The sequence below is a fragment of the Acinonyx jubatus genome, chromosome A2 (assembly GCF_027475565.1).
Source record: "Acinonyx jubatus isolate Ajub_Pintada_27869175 chromosome A2, VMU_Ajub_asm_v1.0, whole genome shotgun sequence".
In the NCBI taxonomy this organism is placed as follows: Eukaryota; Metazoa; Chordata; class Mammalia; order Carnivora; family Felidae; genus Acinonyx; species Acinonyx jubatus.
The window spans coordinates 61,700,196-61,717,943 of NC_069383.1; positions in this window are offsets into that span (position 1 = coordinate 61,700,196).

The following is a 17,748-nucleotide window of genomic DNA, read 5'->3' on the forward strand; positions in this document are numbered from 1 at the left end:
GCAACTTAAATATGACTTTGATAGACATTTATGACAGGTATTTGACAGCTACTATCTCCTTAGGAGCCTTTCCATGTTTTCAGGTACAAGATCCTGTGAAACTACTTTATCTTCCAGAATATTGTCTTACATCTGTATTCATTTATTCTTGTCCCTACAGCTAACTTAGTTGACTTAAAATGTCTTGGTGTCTCTTTAACATACAACTATATCCTTTTTAGTAGTTTTTTCATTTCTGAATAATACTTGAGTGGTCTGTATCCTTAGCTTGCTGGCTGGTGTAACTGCAAAAGCAAGACAGAGAATATCACAGTTTTCTCTGGCAAGTTCTTTTGAAGTAAATCACAAGTGGTTGTATATCTAAAACTCCCATAGTGTTCTTTTGTTGCCGATGTCTGAATAACCATCCAAGGTATCTATTCCCAAGGTCTTTATAATTATGGTTCCAAAAACTAGTTCTACCAACTTTTGCCTTTGAATTTGATTGCCATAATGGAATTGTTCTTTACTGGATTGTCCCTCATCTCAATTGCAAACCATGCCGAGCTTATCTCAGGCACACCTGGCTTCCCCTATTCTCATCTGAGTTCTGCTATTGTGGGGTACAGCCGGCACTCTCTCTATTCACTCCTTGCTTTTCGTTACCCACCATAATGTTCTTTGTGGAAAGTAGCCCTCCTGCCATTCATTAAAAAAGGATATTTAAGTCAATGTGTTACATGTACCTTGCATTTAGAGGAGTGTTTCTCGTCATAAAATGAATGGTTTTGCACCTTACCATGAGAGTTGTAAATGGGGCGCCTGGGTGGCTCAGTCAGTTACACGTCCAACTGCGGCTCAGGTCATGATCTCGCGGTCCGTGAGTTTGAGCCCCGCATCGGGCTCTATGCTGACAGCTCAGAGCCTGGAGACTGTTTCAGATTCTGTGTCTCCCTTTCTCTCTGACCCTCCCCTGTTCATGGTTTGTCTCAAAAATAAATAAACGTTAAAAAAAAAAGAGTTGTGAAATTCAAGTGAAATCACTGGTAGAAAACGTAGAATGAAGGTGGGGCATCCGAATACCTTGATAAACACATAATTCCTTGAGCAGCATTTTGGCCTAATTCCAACTATTGTGGTGTTCTGTTTGCCTCAACCCCCTGAAAAAATATTGTCTTTCCATTCCAGAGCTCTCCGGTCTACTGTGATGATGCCCAAATTTTAGTGTGAACACATTTTTAGGAAAGAAACAAGCTATTGTTAAGAATACAAATTCTGCAATGAGCAGACCTGAATTTCAGACTTTTCTCTTTACCAGATGCATATGTTTTGTCAAGTTATTTAACTCCTCTAAGCTGCAGTTTTCCTATCCAAAAATGAACAAATTATTTGAGATGCCCCATAGAGTTCTTTCAGAACTGAATGAAATAATTTACATGAGGCAGTTGGCACAAACCTCACAATAAACGCTTACCAATTCATAGTTATTTTTCCTCATGCATGTATTAATGGTAAAGATTTCTTCTATTTTATTTTTTATGAAAAATAAAGTCCAAGTCTTCAACTAACGACTTTGATAGGCTTTGATTAATTCTCATCACTGGGAGAAATGAGAAATAAAATTTTACCTTTTATATTTTCTTTTTCATCCCATTCTGTTATTGGTTCTGTTGACTGGTAACACCTAAATTTGTACTGTATTGTGAAATGGACTAAGCACAATATGGATGTGATTTCAAAGTCACTGGGGAATCTCATACCAACATTACTGTTATCTCCCACCCAGGAAACTGATGCCTAAAAGACCACGCTAGTTGATGTATAAGATTTATAAAAGTTTCAGGTTTTTAAGAAATGTCCAAATCCTTCTTGAGAGATGTCAACCTTAGAAGTGACTGTTAAGTGATAGAACTAGCTACTGTCTGATGTGTGACCAGAAAACAGTAGTCATGAATCCAGTTCAATATTATCTCCAGCATGATACTCTTTTTCTTAGGCCAAGTATTTTTTTTTTTTGGAAAAAGAACATATTCATTGTTACTATTTTTTTTATCTTGTTAGAGCCAAGTTATGAGGAACTAGCCAAAGATGCCAGAATCTAAGACTTAACTTAGAAAACTAATAACAAAGATGGTTTGTTTTGCAATTTTCCTAAACCTTCTATTTATTCTCTTTTTTTCTCACTGCTTTTATTTCTTTCTATTCTTTTGCTCCCTCAGTGGGCTGTACCTTGACCCCCAAATACATACCCTTTATCATGACATATAGCAAGATAATTTATTGCCCTATGACTTTCTGCTTTGGTCTAGGTATACTTGTCCTTAATCACCTTCCCATTTTCAGTACCCTTCATGACAATATCTATGCATTTTGTTTACTTGACTGAAGTTGTTAGGATGGGATGGGGCTTGTGTATGTATTTGTTTGTACCTGTGTATGTGAGTAGAGGCATAGGGATGGAAGAAGAGGGCTTTTATGAGACTTACAGGAAAATTTGCCTGCAGGCAGCTGCTGTTCAGATTTATCTTCAAAGAGTAAATTCAATAATGAAACTATTCTATGGAGAAGTTTCTGAAGAGAAAAAGTCTTGACCATTCAAATTAGGTAATTTCTATTGTCCATTCTCCAAGTTCACCAATTCTTTCCTCTATTCTCTCCATTCTGCTATTTGGTTCATTCCCCCTCCCCCTTTATTTTTTGGTCTTTAGATTTTTTTCAGTTCCAAAATTTTCTATTTAGTTCTTCTTTAGATCTCTAGTTTATTATTCTCTTTTCTAAAACTTTTAATTTTCTTTTCAAAAAGGTTTAATTTCTCATTAAAGCATTTTTTATGATGGCTGTTTTAAAATCTTTGTCAGGTAATTCAAGGGGCCCCTGTGCGGCTCAGTCGGTTAAGTATCGGACACTTGACTTCAGCTCAGGTCATGATCTCTCAGTTTGTGGGTTTGAGTCCTGCATTGGGCTTGCACTGACAGAGTGGGATTCTCTGCTTGGGATTCTCTCTCTATTGCTCTCTCTCTGCCCTTACTACACTCATGCTCTCTCTCTCTCTCTCTCAAATATATAAACTCAAAAATAAATAAATAAATAATAAAATCTTTATCAGATAATTCCAAAACCTATGTCACCTTGGTGTTGGTATAGATTATTATCTTTTCTCATTCAAGTTGTCATTTTCCTGGTATTTGGTATAAGGACTAATTTTTTATTTTATCATGGGGACATTTTGGTTATTTTGTTATGAGATTCTAGATCTTCTTTTTCAGCACGATGATTCTGACACTATACCAGTGGGAGAAGGAAAGCACTACCTCATTACTGCTAGATTAGAATGAAAATTCAGGTTCCCCACTTGTCCTCCATTGATATCCTGTATGGAAGGAGGCATCTCATTACTACTTCTTACATGGTCCTCACTGACAAGAGGCCATGGGTCTTATAACTTCCAGGCAGGGATTCAATTCTGCCGCTCCACTTGACCTTCTCTGACACCAATGGACAGACAGGGTCTCTTACTACATTTGAGGAATGGAGGTCAAGGCTTTCCATTTATCTTCTGGGGCAGAAATGAGGTTGGGGGACTGGAGTTTGTCCCATGGTGTTGCTTGAGTAGGACAGTACCTTTAATAAGAAAAAAAAAGTACCTTGCTAGCTGCCTCCTCCTTCCTGGTCCTTTGGTTAGGAAGATTAGGCTTTTCTGGGGCTCTTTCCCCACGCCATCCCGGCACCAGTGTTTCTGAAGTGCCAGCCTCTTGAACACCCAGTTCAAAATATATATGGAAAAAGAAGACTTCGGGAACCACCATGCAATTCCTTGGGTCCCAAGTTCCCTAACTAGTCTTCAGCCCTCTAACTTTCAGTCTTCTTAGGCTTTTTGTTCTCCTTAACTAAAGGAGAAATAGTACATGTTTACTCTATCTTGTTTTGAACTGGAAGTTCCTGCTCCCTCTTGTTTACAACCTATAAATTAAGGATATTTTTAAATTTACATTTTAATTAGTTGACATACTGTGCAATATTGGTTTCAGGACAATTTGGTGATTATTCACATACATACAATACCCAGTGCTCATCACAACAAATGCCCTCCTTAATATCCATCATCTATCTATCCCATGCCCCACCTTCCCTCCATCAACCCTCAGTTTGTTCTCTATCGTTACAAGTCTTTGTGGTTTGTTTCCCCTCTCTTCTCTCCCTTGCTTCCCATGTGTTCATCAGTTTTCATATTTTTAAATATTTAAAAAAATTAAAAGATTATTTCATGATATAAAAAATCATATGAAATTCAAATTTCAATAATTTAATCCATAATTAAATATGTAGTACAACACAGCCCTGCTCATTCATTGCATATTGTCTGTATCTTCTTTCACACTGCAATAGCAGAGTTGAGTATTTGTGATGTCACAGAGACCGGATGGCCTACAAAGCCTAAAGTACTTAGTATTTTGATATATACAGTAAAAGCTTATTGGTTTTCATCTTCATGTTCCCCCCTTGCCTCACCAAAAAATGTACTTCAACATCTTATTTCTTTCCTCTCCTTCATCCCAATATAATTATTATATATGTGAGAAAATAACTACACAAGACTTCCTTCTAGTCAATCTCTGTTTTAGCGTCCCTAGCCATTATTTGCATCTAGAGTTTCTGACCAGACACTCCACTTCAGTACTCAGGGAGGACCCAATCACCTCTTTCTCTCAAAACAAACAAACAAAACAAAACAACAAAAACAAAAAACAATCCAAGAAAACCCTGAAAAACTGAAAAGCAAAACAACACCCCCCCCCAAAAAAACCCAAAAACTAAAAACTAAACTAACTATATGAAACAGTGGTTCTCAAAGTCATTAGACTTAATGCAATAAAGAACACGGATTCCTGCAAGATGTAAACGAGTGTGGTGTTCCCTGCCCAGATTACTGTTTTCTGGTCACAGAACCAGCAGGAAAACCAAGGAGATCAAGGAGTCTTGCTGAATTGTAAAGACAGAGCACAGAATCAGATGAGCCAGTATGACTGGAGTTTATAGAATAGAATACCAAAGATGAGAGAGTTGCAGAGATAAAGCTTAGGAGATCTCTATAGAGGGCCCACTCAAGTATTCAGCTGAAAACTGATCAGTGCATGCCTTAGAGGCAAGTACCCCAGGATAGAAGACGGACCAACCAAAATGAATTAGAGAGAATACCCATTGCTCACACGGGATGAGGAATAGTACCCTTTTATAGCAGCCTAACAAACCTTTTCTTTTTTCTTTTTTTAATTGAGGTTAGGTGAGTTAGTACTCAATAAAATTTTATATCAGCAATAAGGGAAAATTAACCTTAGGCTAAATGTTGTTTTTGTCCCTCGACAGCAAACAAACAAACAAAAAGACAAAATATAGCTAAGAACCCCATCACACACAAAAAGCTCAAGGTATTTAGAAGAATACAATATTATACACAATATAAGCACCCAACAAAATTCAAAATGTCTGTTACCATTTTTTTAAAGGAAGGAAAATATAGCCCACCATGAGGAAAAATTATCAAAAAAAATCATTCAGTAAAAATAAATCAGCTAGTGATACATGAAATAAAAATTATGAAAGGAACCAGATGAAAAGGCTATGTACTGTTTGATCCCATTAATATACAATTTTAGAAAATGTGAATTAATCAATAGTAACGCAAAGCAGATCACTCATACCCTGTGTACCAGAAGGGTAAATAGGTCAGTGGGGACAGTAGGGAGACATTACTGATGGGAAATGAGCAAATTTCGTCTGAGAGTGGTGTTCACTGACTTGATTGCGTTGATGTATACATATATGTACATGTATGTGTGTATATGTATATATATATATATACACAAACACACACACACGTCAAAACATATCTAACTGTATGATTTAAATATGCCAAGTTCAGTGTTTTCAATACCTCAATAAAGCTTTTTTAAAAGAGCACGAAAGGCAACAACTGGAAATGACAACCAATTTAGAATATAACATAGTACAAAAACAACAATGCATTTTTCCTCAAAATTGCAGGGATTCCATCTATACACACAAAAGTACTACTACTTAACACTGCTGGACTAAACTACAGGAACATTTTTGTTACCAAATCTGGCAATCCTAGTTGTGTGACCACTTCACTAAGATAGAAATAGACTTCCCCAGTGGAGCCCTAATGCCCACTATGAATATATAACTTATTAATAAGTCCTACTAATAACTTACTTTAGCATGATAGTAGATAGCCCTTCTGAGTAAGCGGACAGTAAAGGGCTATGGAATTATTTCTCATTAAGCTGTAAGAACTAAATAAAGCCCTGGTTAAAAAAAGAAGTTGCAAGAAATTAGGAAGCCACTACTAAACCTCACACTATCCTTATAGAATCTCATCTGCAGTGCAGTGGTTAAGAACACACATCTGGAGTAAAAGCATTTCAATCACAGTTCCTATACTTACTAGGTATGTGATGTGGGAGAAAGTTATGTTACCTCTGGGTCTCAATGTCCCCATATGTATACTTAGCACCATAATATTTTGCTTTCATTGGGGTTAACACTGATGAAATGGAAGTGCTTAGCCAGCATGTGACACACAGTGAATACTGAAGTCATACCAGTAATTATATTATCCCAACATAAATATTATGCCAAAGTGATCTTTATAATGCTTCAGTAATAAGCTTTGACAAGCATTGTTCTCATTTACCATTTCTTGTTTTTTTTTAACGTTTATTTAATTTTGAGAGAGAGAGAGAGAGAGCGAGAGCGCGCGCACCAGCCAGCAGCGGAGGGGCAGAAAGGGAGACACATAATCTGAGACAGGCTGCAGGTTCTGAGCTGTCAGCACAGAGCCTGACGTGAGGCTTAATTTATGAATGGTGACATCATGACCTGAGCCGAAGACCGACGCTTAACCGACAGAGCCATCCAGGCACCCTTCATTTACTATTTCTTTACTTGTCAATCTTCGTTGCAAATTAATAGTATTATTTATTGTATAGCAATATAACCAAGTTGTCTTGAACACAAAATATTATTCACTACAAACACATAGAAATCTGCTCCATATGGTAACAATTAGATACTTGTTAATCTCATGTTTTTGCTATTTAGTTTGCCGGTAAATCTATTTAGTAATGCTTTCCTATATAATCTATATTTGGTATTATGTTTTTGTTTCTTTGGTTCACTTTCTACTCTCCCATTTCTTATTTAACACAAGAAACAAGCAAAACTCTCCAACTGATTGTATCCTTTATCAAGTGAACAAATGTTAAGTCTGCAAAATAGATCTATTTAATGCTTCAAATATTTTGAGATTTCAGGAACGTTTTTGAATTTCCACTAGAGTGCAACAAATGTCATCATGCAATAACTTCCACAACTAGGATTACCATCTCAAAGATTAGGTTTAGACATAACAAAGTGAGCAAATACAAAATAGGCTTAAATTTCATGATGACATGATCATCCTCACTTCATTGTGTGGCTGGGCCAGGTTTTCATTTTTATTTGCTACAACAATGTTAAGTATGCATAGAGCTATTTATAATTTGAAAAGGCATGATCAGCATGAACTCAATGGCCTTTAATTGTGATTAAGAATTTGACATATGCTCTGACCGCCAATTAGCAATGATAATTGTCATTAAACTCAAATGTTATTGGGCTGCAAATATGACCATTTTTTATGCAATCCTCAAATGTATGATCTGGACAAACATTATTCAGTCCCAAATATGAAATGTAATGACACCGCATTAGATGATAAACAACCACAGTAAAATACTGTTGTCATAGATTACAGATCATTCTGTCACATAAAGTATTTCTGTCTCTGGCTGAGGAAAAGAAGAGGTGGCATTGATATTTTCCCCTTGATTTTTCCCCAAAATCAAGGAATGTGCAATTTTAATATCTTCACATTTGATAAAGGGTAAATGTGTGGACATCGTGCATCTGAGTATTTTGAAAATCCAATGATAATTCCTAACAATTCTAAAACATTTAAAATCATAGTTTCTAAAATACATTTCTAAAATGTATAACATATTTGTATGTATGAATAAGCAAATTAACCTCAAAACACCTAAGTCTTTTCTATTTACTCAGCTTGCTGCATTTCAATGTTTCATATCATAGTGCAATATAATATAGAGGGGCACTGCATATATAGCTTAATGCTTCTATGTATCTTTCACACCTAAATTTCACTAAGAAATGGATAGCCTTTTATTTGAAATGGGTCTCATTTTAAGTGTGTTTTTAATTATTCTTATTAAGAGTTTGAATATACATATATACACATAAAGTATATATAATTATATAATATCTGAATAAGACAATTATAGTCATGACATAATCTATTAATTTATAATACATGTTAAAATGTATTTAAAATTATGCAAGACTACCAAATACATATAATTTGATGTTGCTTCAGAGCCAAAAATAGATTTTGAAATAGCAACATACGCAATTGAAGATATCTGTGAAGCAGACTAAGGAGACCAATGTTAGTAATGACAGTATCATCAACTAAATTCTGATTGAAGAAACCTTTGAAACTTAAATAAATTTAGCTGTACCTAATACATTTATGTTTTCTATCGGCTTGACAACACTGAAGGTAAATTATCTATTGTAACCCTTAAGGGAGGAAGCAGATTGCATTAAGAATAAAGAATCATGGGGCACCTGGTTGAGTGTCCGACTTCGGTTCAGGTCATGATCTCATGGTTTGTGAGTTCGAGCCCCATCTCAGGCTCTGTGCTGACAGCTCGGGGCCTGGAGCCCGCTTCGGATTCTGTGTCTCCCTCTCTCTCTGCTCCTCCCCTGCTCACACTCTGTCTCTCTCTCAAAAATAAATAAAGATTAAAAAAATAAATTAAAAAAAAATAAAGAATCAGGTGCATTAAAAAAAAGTTTGGGCTTCTACTGGATAGAAGTCAATACAATGAAATGAGTAAGAATTCACACTCATAATAAAATCTAAGTCCTATAACTACCATATTTTGTTAAATTTTCTGTTGAGCAAAAATGGAAATGAGCTGAAGAAATATATGAAAAATGCAGTTGACTTGTAGTCTGGTACGAAAGCATTTCCTAATGTACAATGATTACAAATGGATGAGGTCCCAGTGGCATTAGCACATGCAATGTCAGATAGCATATTACCTGACAAAATGATGTCTTACTTAGGAATACTATGATGGAGTAATAATATTTAATGCTTAGTTATCATTATAGACTAATTACATTTTTAGCAGGAGATTTTTAAGCATGAAAAAATCACTATGAGTATATGGAAGCAAGCATCTTTTATTTTCAGGTAGATAGCATTTTATAACAGGAAGCAATGATAGGATATTGTAAACATCTTTTGCCTACCTTTATATTTCAGTAGTTCAATATAACCACATTTCTCCAAAGACTCATTCTGTTATTGAAAGGTAATGGTGGGAACCAACTTAAGAACATGTAAAATGCAAGATTTTTTAATCAATGAGAAGCTATTAATTTAACCAACCCTTCCTGTAATAATATTGAGACAGACTGTCTGCCTGTTTTTACATTATAGCTAGCTTTGCAATCTGTGTAGAATTTAATGAGGTGTGTAATTTTTGTGAACTTATTGATTCAGAGAGATTCAAAGATTTTAATGCTACTGAACTTTACTATTTTTACCTTTCATTTATCTTGTATAAGGAGAATAATATTTTACCTCCAGCTGTTGATCTCTCTGTACTGCCTCTTAGCATTAAGTACTTTTCTCCAAATGTACATGGTAAATGTCCTTAGAAGAATAAACACTTTATTCTGCACCTCTCACTATTGAAATTTTTCATACTCTATATTCAGGTATCCTGTAGTTTTAATTTTTTTTTTGAGTTGCACCATCTAGAATTCCTATATTTGTATACAGACCCATTATGTCTTAGTTTACCTATATAATAGCCACATACTTGGTCTCTTGACAGTATTTTCATGCCCTGGAAAGTTAGGACAGCTTTGGAGTCATTTAAGAAAGCAGGTAATTCATTAAAGCAAATTTATACTCTCTATTAATTCTGATGGTCTAAAAGGTCTAATATGGTTAACTATTTCAGTAAGTGATATGAAAACAAGTGACATAAAATATGAAAACCGGTTTCTTAGCACTAAATTTTGTAATTAACTACACAGCACAGTATTAATGGTTATTTATCCAACACAAACCAGAAGATGTTGGGAGTGTTTATTTTGTTAACTGATTATTTGAGTTATAAAAGGATGGTATCTATGATATTTGCACATTTATAATATCTAAGTTTTAATATATTTATAACATTATTCCAAGAAAGGTTGCTGCTGAGGGTCACGGGGGCCCTCTTAAAGCCCCATGACAGGTCTGACTCTTCATACAGTGGTTGCAGCTGCACCTGCTCATCTAGTCCAAGACCTGAAACACTGCGGGGGGGGGGGGGGGGTGTTATGGAGTGATGTGGAAGGAGAGTGACAAATGCCACTGCCCAGTGACACTCATCTGCTGTCCACACCACTTTGGCTAGGCTCTTTCTCCCCCTTGTCAGTTGCTGTTCACAATCTACCTACTTGGCCATTATGAAATAGGAGAAGACCAGTCTGATTTGGGAATTCTGGCACTGATTTTCACCTTGAGGGGGTCTGAGGACATAGTGTCTATCCTGAGATAAATCAGGCCAGAGGAGCCCCCACTCAGTCTGCCCCAACTTAAACGCACAACCAGGAAGGTCCTCTGCTGTGGGCCTCTCCCACCATACTGCAAACACGTGCCCAGAGAGCCGTTGTGCCTTACTTTGCCAGCTTCAGTTTTCACTGAATCTCAAAACAGGGTGTAATACAGATTTAAAAAATGCAAAGAAAAAAATATCAAAAGAAAAGCTGCTTAAAAGCTAGCTCACAGGATGCCCAGAATTAAACTTAGTGCACGCATGGCACATGTTTTTCATCATGCTAATCCTGAAAATCACTCATGAGAAGAGATTTTGTTGATAATTAAAGGCAGAGACCAGCACCATTCTACACGTACTTAGTTCTTATATAGAACAAGTCTGGGTGGATTTTTATTTTAAGAAAAATTAAGGTAGAGGAAAGTTTGTTCCCTGCTTAAAAGGTTTAAAAACCTTTGGTTTAGTAAATACTGATACCTATTTTAATTCCCTGGGGATCCATCAATTAAAACTAGAGTAAGTAGTCCAGAATTGATACTTCAATATAGAGGACCAGCAAACTCGAAAACCCACATGTACCTAATGGAGAGTTGATGGTTTTAATGTTTGTTTCCTACCTATAACCAAACATCCCCCTCTATCCCTTATTGACTCAATTTGATCAATAGCCTTTAGTGTAGAACCTTGTCTAAGGCATTTTAAAAGTCTGAGTAAATTGAAACTACTCGTCACTCTTTATGAGTCTGGTTGTACAATTTTCCAATATTACTTAGGCATATTTTTCCTTACAGAAACTATATTTCTGCTTTCTACAAAAGCCTTCTGTGATTTTACTCATTGGTGTGTACTCTGCCAGATGACCATTGAAAAGGATGCCTCCTTCTCCCTGTTCCTTTTGGGAACCGAGGGCTTAGGAATCACAATGGCTATTCAAACATCATATGGATATTTTATCAAATTGTTCCAGAACGTTGTATTTATTTTAAAAATGTAAAGAAAAATCTATACATAAAAGGCTCTGGGAATTCAGAGGCAGGAAGCATCATTTCCATTTTGAGAAATCAAATTACTCTTTACCCCAAATGAAACAGATCATGCTTATTTGTAGCAATGGTTCTCAATTTTTAGCATGCATCAGAAACTCTAGACAGCTTGTGAAAAAATATATCTCTGGGTTACACCCTCAGAATTTGTTATTCAGGACATTTGAGGTGGGCTCTGGGAATCTGCTTTTCTACCAGATTCCTAGGTGATGCTGGTGTTGCGCACCTGGTCACCACACTCTGAGAAGCACGTATAAAACTAGACAATGAAGTCAATCAAATTAACATTAACTCTTGTGGAAAAGTTAGGCTTAATTTCCAAATCCTCTAATTCATTTCCATCTTTCTCCTTAACCATATTAAACTACTGAGTATTTACTTTGAATTCCCTTAAAATGTGACTTTAATTCTCTTTTGGCTCAACATTTTCTCTTGCTTTTCTATTTACTCTAATATTTTTATTATTTTTTTCTAAGTGGAGTTTCCATGGTATGTTTCTTTGCAATCTATTGATCAATTTCTGTGTTTGGCTATAGGATCCCAGATGCTAGGTTAAGAAGAAAACTAAAATTATTTTCATTTCAAGGTACTAAGTCACATGGGATACCTACACTTAAAATGCACGTTTCTGATTCCAACAATAATAGATATTTGTCTTAGCCTGCTTTCCCCAGAAAGTAGAGCCTGAAGCAAAGGATTAAATACTATTTTTGCACTATAAAAGGCAGTTCCAGAAGCAGGAATACGGGGAAAAGAGTGCGGCAGAGGAGGGAGAGAGCCAATCAGAGAATGTGTTTTTACCCTGTCCAACACTTGAATATCAATTACAAATTGCTCATTCTCCTGGAACTGTTTCATGAGAGACTTTTAAGCGGCTACTTTTTAGGAGAGTTCATTCAACTCTCCTAAAGAAGAACATAATACATTCTCTCACTAGTCAAAGGTGAGCCCCACAGGGCATCAGATCCCCTTGTATTTCCTAATTGTCCACATGTGAACCACAGAGGGTTTGCTGTACCATGCCTCATTGTCAATAAGGAAGCCCAAGGTCTGTGCCCATGAAAAGATTCTCAGAGGTCTAAGAAAAACAGTTTACTCCTAGCAGCCAGAACAAGCACAAATGGCCAAGTGCCCAAGAAACAGGTGAGAACAAAAGAACCTAAAGTGGTCACAACAGAGGGTATCATACTCATTGTAGAACATTACCTTCCTTGTTTCTTCTGCCATCTTATGACAGTGTTGAGCATTTTCTGTTTTTCAAATTCATTGTTTCCCTGACTTCTAGGAAAGCAATCTCTCCCGACTTGGCTCTTATCTCTTGGTAGCTCCTTATCAAACTTTTCTGTGGTTATCTTTTATGTGGGTACCTTTTCCTTTATATAACACTTACATATTGTCTGGAGTTCAGTTGTTGGCCATCTTCTCACTTCTACTTTCCCTTGACAACTCAATCTACTCATGCCTTTAATTGACACCTGTAAGCTCAAAGCCTCAAAATGTGTCTCCTGCCTCAATCTCTTTGCTGAGCTGAAGACCCAGGTAACTAGTGACATACTCACCACCCCTAACTGGATGTTTCATAGGCATTTCAATATTGCCAAGGTTCAAGAGATTACCTCCCTTCCCAGAATTTCTATCTGTTTCTCCTCTAGTTCTTTTTTTAAATGTGTTTAATGTTTCATTATTTTTGAGAGAGAGAGACAGAGTGCAAGCAGGGGAGGGGCAGAGATAGAGAGAGAGAGAGACAGACAGACAGACAGACAGACAGACGGAATCCAAGCAGACCCCAGGCTCTGAGCTGTCAGCACAAAGCCCAATGCAAGGCTCAAACCCATGAACTATGAGACCATGACCTGAGCTGAAGTCAGATGCTTAACTGACTGAGTCACCCAAGTGCCCCTCCTTTGGTTCTTAAATTTTTTTTAATGTTTTATTTTTGAAACAGAGAGAGACAGTGCACAAGCAGGGGAGGGGAAGAGAGAGAGGGAGACAGAGAATCCGAAGTAGGCTCTAGGCTCTGAGCTGTCAGCACAAAGCCCAATGCGAGTCTCAAACCCATGAACTGTGAGATCATGACCTGAGCTGAAGTCAGACGCTTAACTGACTGAGCCACCCAAGTGCCCCTCCTTTGGTTCTTAAATTTTTTTTAATGTTTTATTTATTTTTGAGACAGAGAGAGACAGAGCATGAGCAGGGGAAGGGAAGAGAGAGAGGGAGACACAGAATCCAAAGCAGGCTCCAGGCTCTGAGCTGTCAGCACAGAGCCCAACTCAGGGCTCAAACTCACAAACCATGAGATCATGACCTGAGCTGAAGTCAGGTGCCCAAACGACTGAGCCACCCAGGCACCCCACCCCCTCCTCTAGTTCTTAACCTATGAGCACCCTTCACTTTCCCCATCCAATCTTCAGGTAGTGGGATAATTTTTTTTAAAATATCTCAGATTTATCTAGCCCTCTCCATCTTCACTACTGTCATCATCATCTCTAGCTGGGATTGCTGCCCCAGGATTTTCATTGGATAACTCCCTTCAGGGTTCCTTCTCCCTCTACTGCTTAGGTTTCTTCAGTTGTTCTACCTGGTTTCCAGAATGAAGAACAGACATCTTGGCATGTCTTTACATGATTTGCTTTTGGCTTACCTTCTTCAGCTTAAGCACGTACTGCTACCAGAGGTGCCCTAAGCTCCCGTCAAACGGAGTTGTGTTCAGTTCCCTGAATTTACCACACTGACTTACCTTCTGATGAACCAGCATTAAGTTCACTCTTCATCTGACTCATGTTTATAAATTAAAATTCAGCTTTTCTAGGAGGTCCTCCCTTAGCAGTCCTATCCCAACCCAGACCTGTCATGCTTCTTGTATTTTTGTTTTGTTTGCTCAGGTTGCACTGTGCCTTTTCTTATCAAACAATACAGACAGGCAATCTGTATTCCAATATACTATTTATTTAAGCATTCCTCTCATTTAAATTGTGAAATTCCTAAGGGCTGGAATTGCCTTGAATATATCCTGGCCCATATTCAATGGCCAATATATGTTTGAATCCATAAATAATATTCACCCATGAAGTAATTTCATCAGTGTAGCATATGTTATATGAGTTCTCTCACATTCTCTTTTTTGGCTGAAGAAACTGAGGTTTATAGAGTATAAATAAATTGTCCAAAGTCAAACAGCTAGTAAGTGACAAAGCCAGAATCGACTTCAGGCATATTTGATTCCAGAACATTTGTCTTTACTACAGAGGTAGTGTGAAAGCACAAGGATTCGAATTTTCTCTGCCCCTTGTCTGATAAAGGCTTTTCCTGACACCTTTAAAACCTGCACCCCAATCTGCCCAAAATGGATAGTAACACTTGTGATGGGTTTCATAGATGAGATAAACAAATATACTACACCAGAATGGAATTTATAAGAAACATTTGTTATTACTTTTATTATTTAAAAAAAATTTTAATGTTTATTTATTTTTGAGAGAGACAGAGACAGAATGTGAGTGGGTTAGGGGCAGAGAGAGAGGGAGACACAGAATCCGAAGTAGACTCCAGGCTCTGAGCTGTCAGCACAGAGCCTGATGCGGGGCTCGAACTCACAAGCTGTGAGATCATGACGTGAGTCGAAGTTAGATGCTCAACCAACTGAGCCAACCCAGGTGCCCTTACTTTTATTATTTTACTTATTTACTTAAATTTTAGGGGACAAATCATGGTGAGTATGAAAAGAGATCACTTTGTAGGTCACGAATGGACTTAAAAAATCATAGTTCATCAAAATTCAGTAGAAGAACCCTGTCCTTTCCTAACGATATGGGAAATGCAAAACAATCATATCATGAAATACTATATACATGAGAGACCTTTTATTTGAAGTGTATGGGAAATTACTGTGGAGAAATACTACTAAGGAGAATCCTCAAAGGCAATAAATCCTTTTATTGTAACTTTACACCTATAGATGAACTGACAAAAACAAAACTGTATTACATTTACCTGGGTTGAACACCAAGGGGGGCCAGTAGAATATTATCTAACATTGATGACATGAGGAAAACCACCTAAGGCAGACTTGTACTTCTTGGCTTGCCTGTTAGTCTTTATTCTTGATAGTTTTCTTAAACTGGGTTGAAGAGTAATACATTTTACTGCTAGTAATTTTTAACAATAGCTTCTTTTGAAAGAAGAATATACATATATGTATATATGTGTATATACATGTGTGTGTGCACGCACGCGTATATATCTATCTATCCTTAACTATATATGCACCAACCAACAATCTATGATAAGTTAAACATATTTAACAAGCCTAATTTTCCTGCTGATTTAATAGGGCTCAATAAATGGAAACCGTGCAGTCAGAATAATGAAAAGAGGACATAATTTATCTCATTCTGTTTGTGTCCTTTCTATGTTCTTTTGTCCTTTGATTGCACTGGTGGATAATATTATTTTGTTCCCAAGGAAATATGTCCCTTTGATTAGGTTGTAGATATTCTCTCATTTGTCACTGCTCTATCAAGCTATGCCATGTAACAGCAGGAACTCTTGATTATTTAATTGCTTGTAAGAACTCATTAAATCTGACTATCAATCATGGGACATATGGTAAACATCACCCAATGGCGTGAGAGGTTGTCGCAATGATCTGTCACTAGGGCAAACCCTTTTTTCAGCAACACAGACTTTGGTTTAGTTGTCTGATCATGATTATTTTTAATTGATATTGATTTACAAGTCAGGGTCATCTAGTAGCCTTAATCTACACTTTGAAGTTAATAATGTAAGCATTTATAATTTTATTAGAAACATATTCGAATGAATCTTTTCTGCTTTGTACCTGATTTTCTTCTGTAATAATTGAGTTTATTCTTTTACAAACAGTACATAATATATTTTGAAATCTATTATTTTTCTCTGGATAAAATTCATGTAGTACTCCTTAATAAATAGAGTTTACAAAGTCAATATCAATACTTTGTTATAATCATTTTTGGGGAAACAGCATCTTAGAGATTATTTCTGAAATGGTGCCTTTCAAATTAGAGAAAATCAAAACAACCATTTTGCTAGGAGTAAAATCATAAAGTTATATTTTCAGTTAAGTGACCATCATTTTTAAAATATCCATTTACATAAAAGCTTTAGAAGTATCTAATCCTCTATTATATTCAAGATTGGGGTGTAGGCTGCTTTTAGGAATTCAGTACAAAGCTAAATTTAAAATAAGGCTCTATCTCATTAAGTCAGTTTCTTAGAAAAACCATACATCTCGTGTTTATCTAAATCAGGTGCATTTAGAAATAAAAAAAATAAAGCCCTAATCTCCCTCTTCAGATGGATTAATAAGCATTGAAGCTACCTGAAGATCATAATTGTAGCAGCCTTCAGGATTATATACCAGGAGCATGTATATGAGGAGGAACAAGTTTGGATTCTACTTGTGAACCTCCTCAACATGTCTTTGAACAAATTCCTGTGATTGCTGCTTACACTGTAGACACCGTTCAGTCTGGTTCCCCAGTTTCCTGGAGAACCGGGAGATTAGAAGTTTTATTTTTCCTCCTGGCAAAAATAAGTTGATTACCGGGGGTTGAATTTCATAAAGTTTGAGACACTTCTTTTTGTTTCAAAAATATCTTTGGTAAAGCAGGTGTGATAGGTATCCAACACAGACAGTACGAAGGTAATATATACAATAGCAACTTACTTTTTTCTGCATGGGGATAGTACTAATTGTATGCAGGTTGGCTGAAATTATCGGACTATTGTGTAAGAATAGAAGCACCATAAAGGCAAACATTTGGTGACATTGTCTCACCCATTAGAATGACAATATAGTAGGTGCTCTGTCCCTGCTGTTGTTGCAAATGGTGAGGCTTAATTAACTTTTATGGCTGAATAATATTCTGTGTGTGTGTGTCTGTCTCACGTTTTCTTTATCTATTTATCTTTCAGTGGACACTTGGGTTGTTTCCCTGTCTTGGTTATTGGAAATAATGCTGCATGGAACACAGGATTGAACCTAT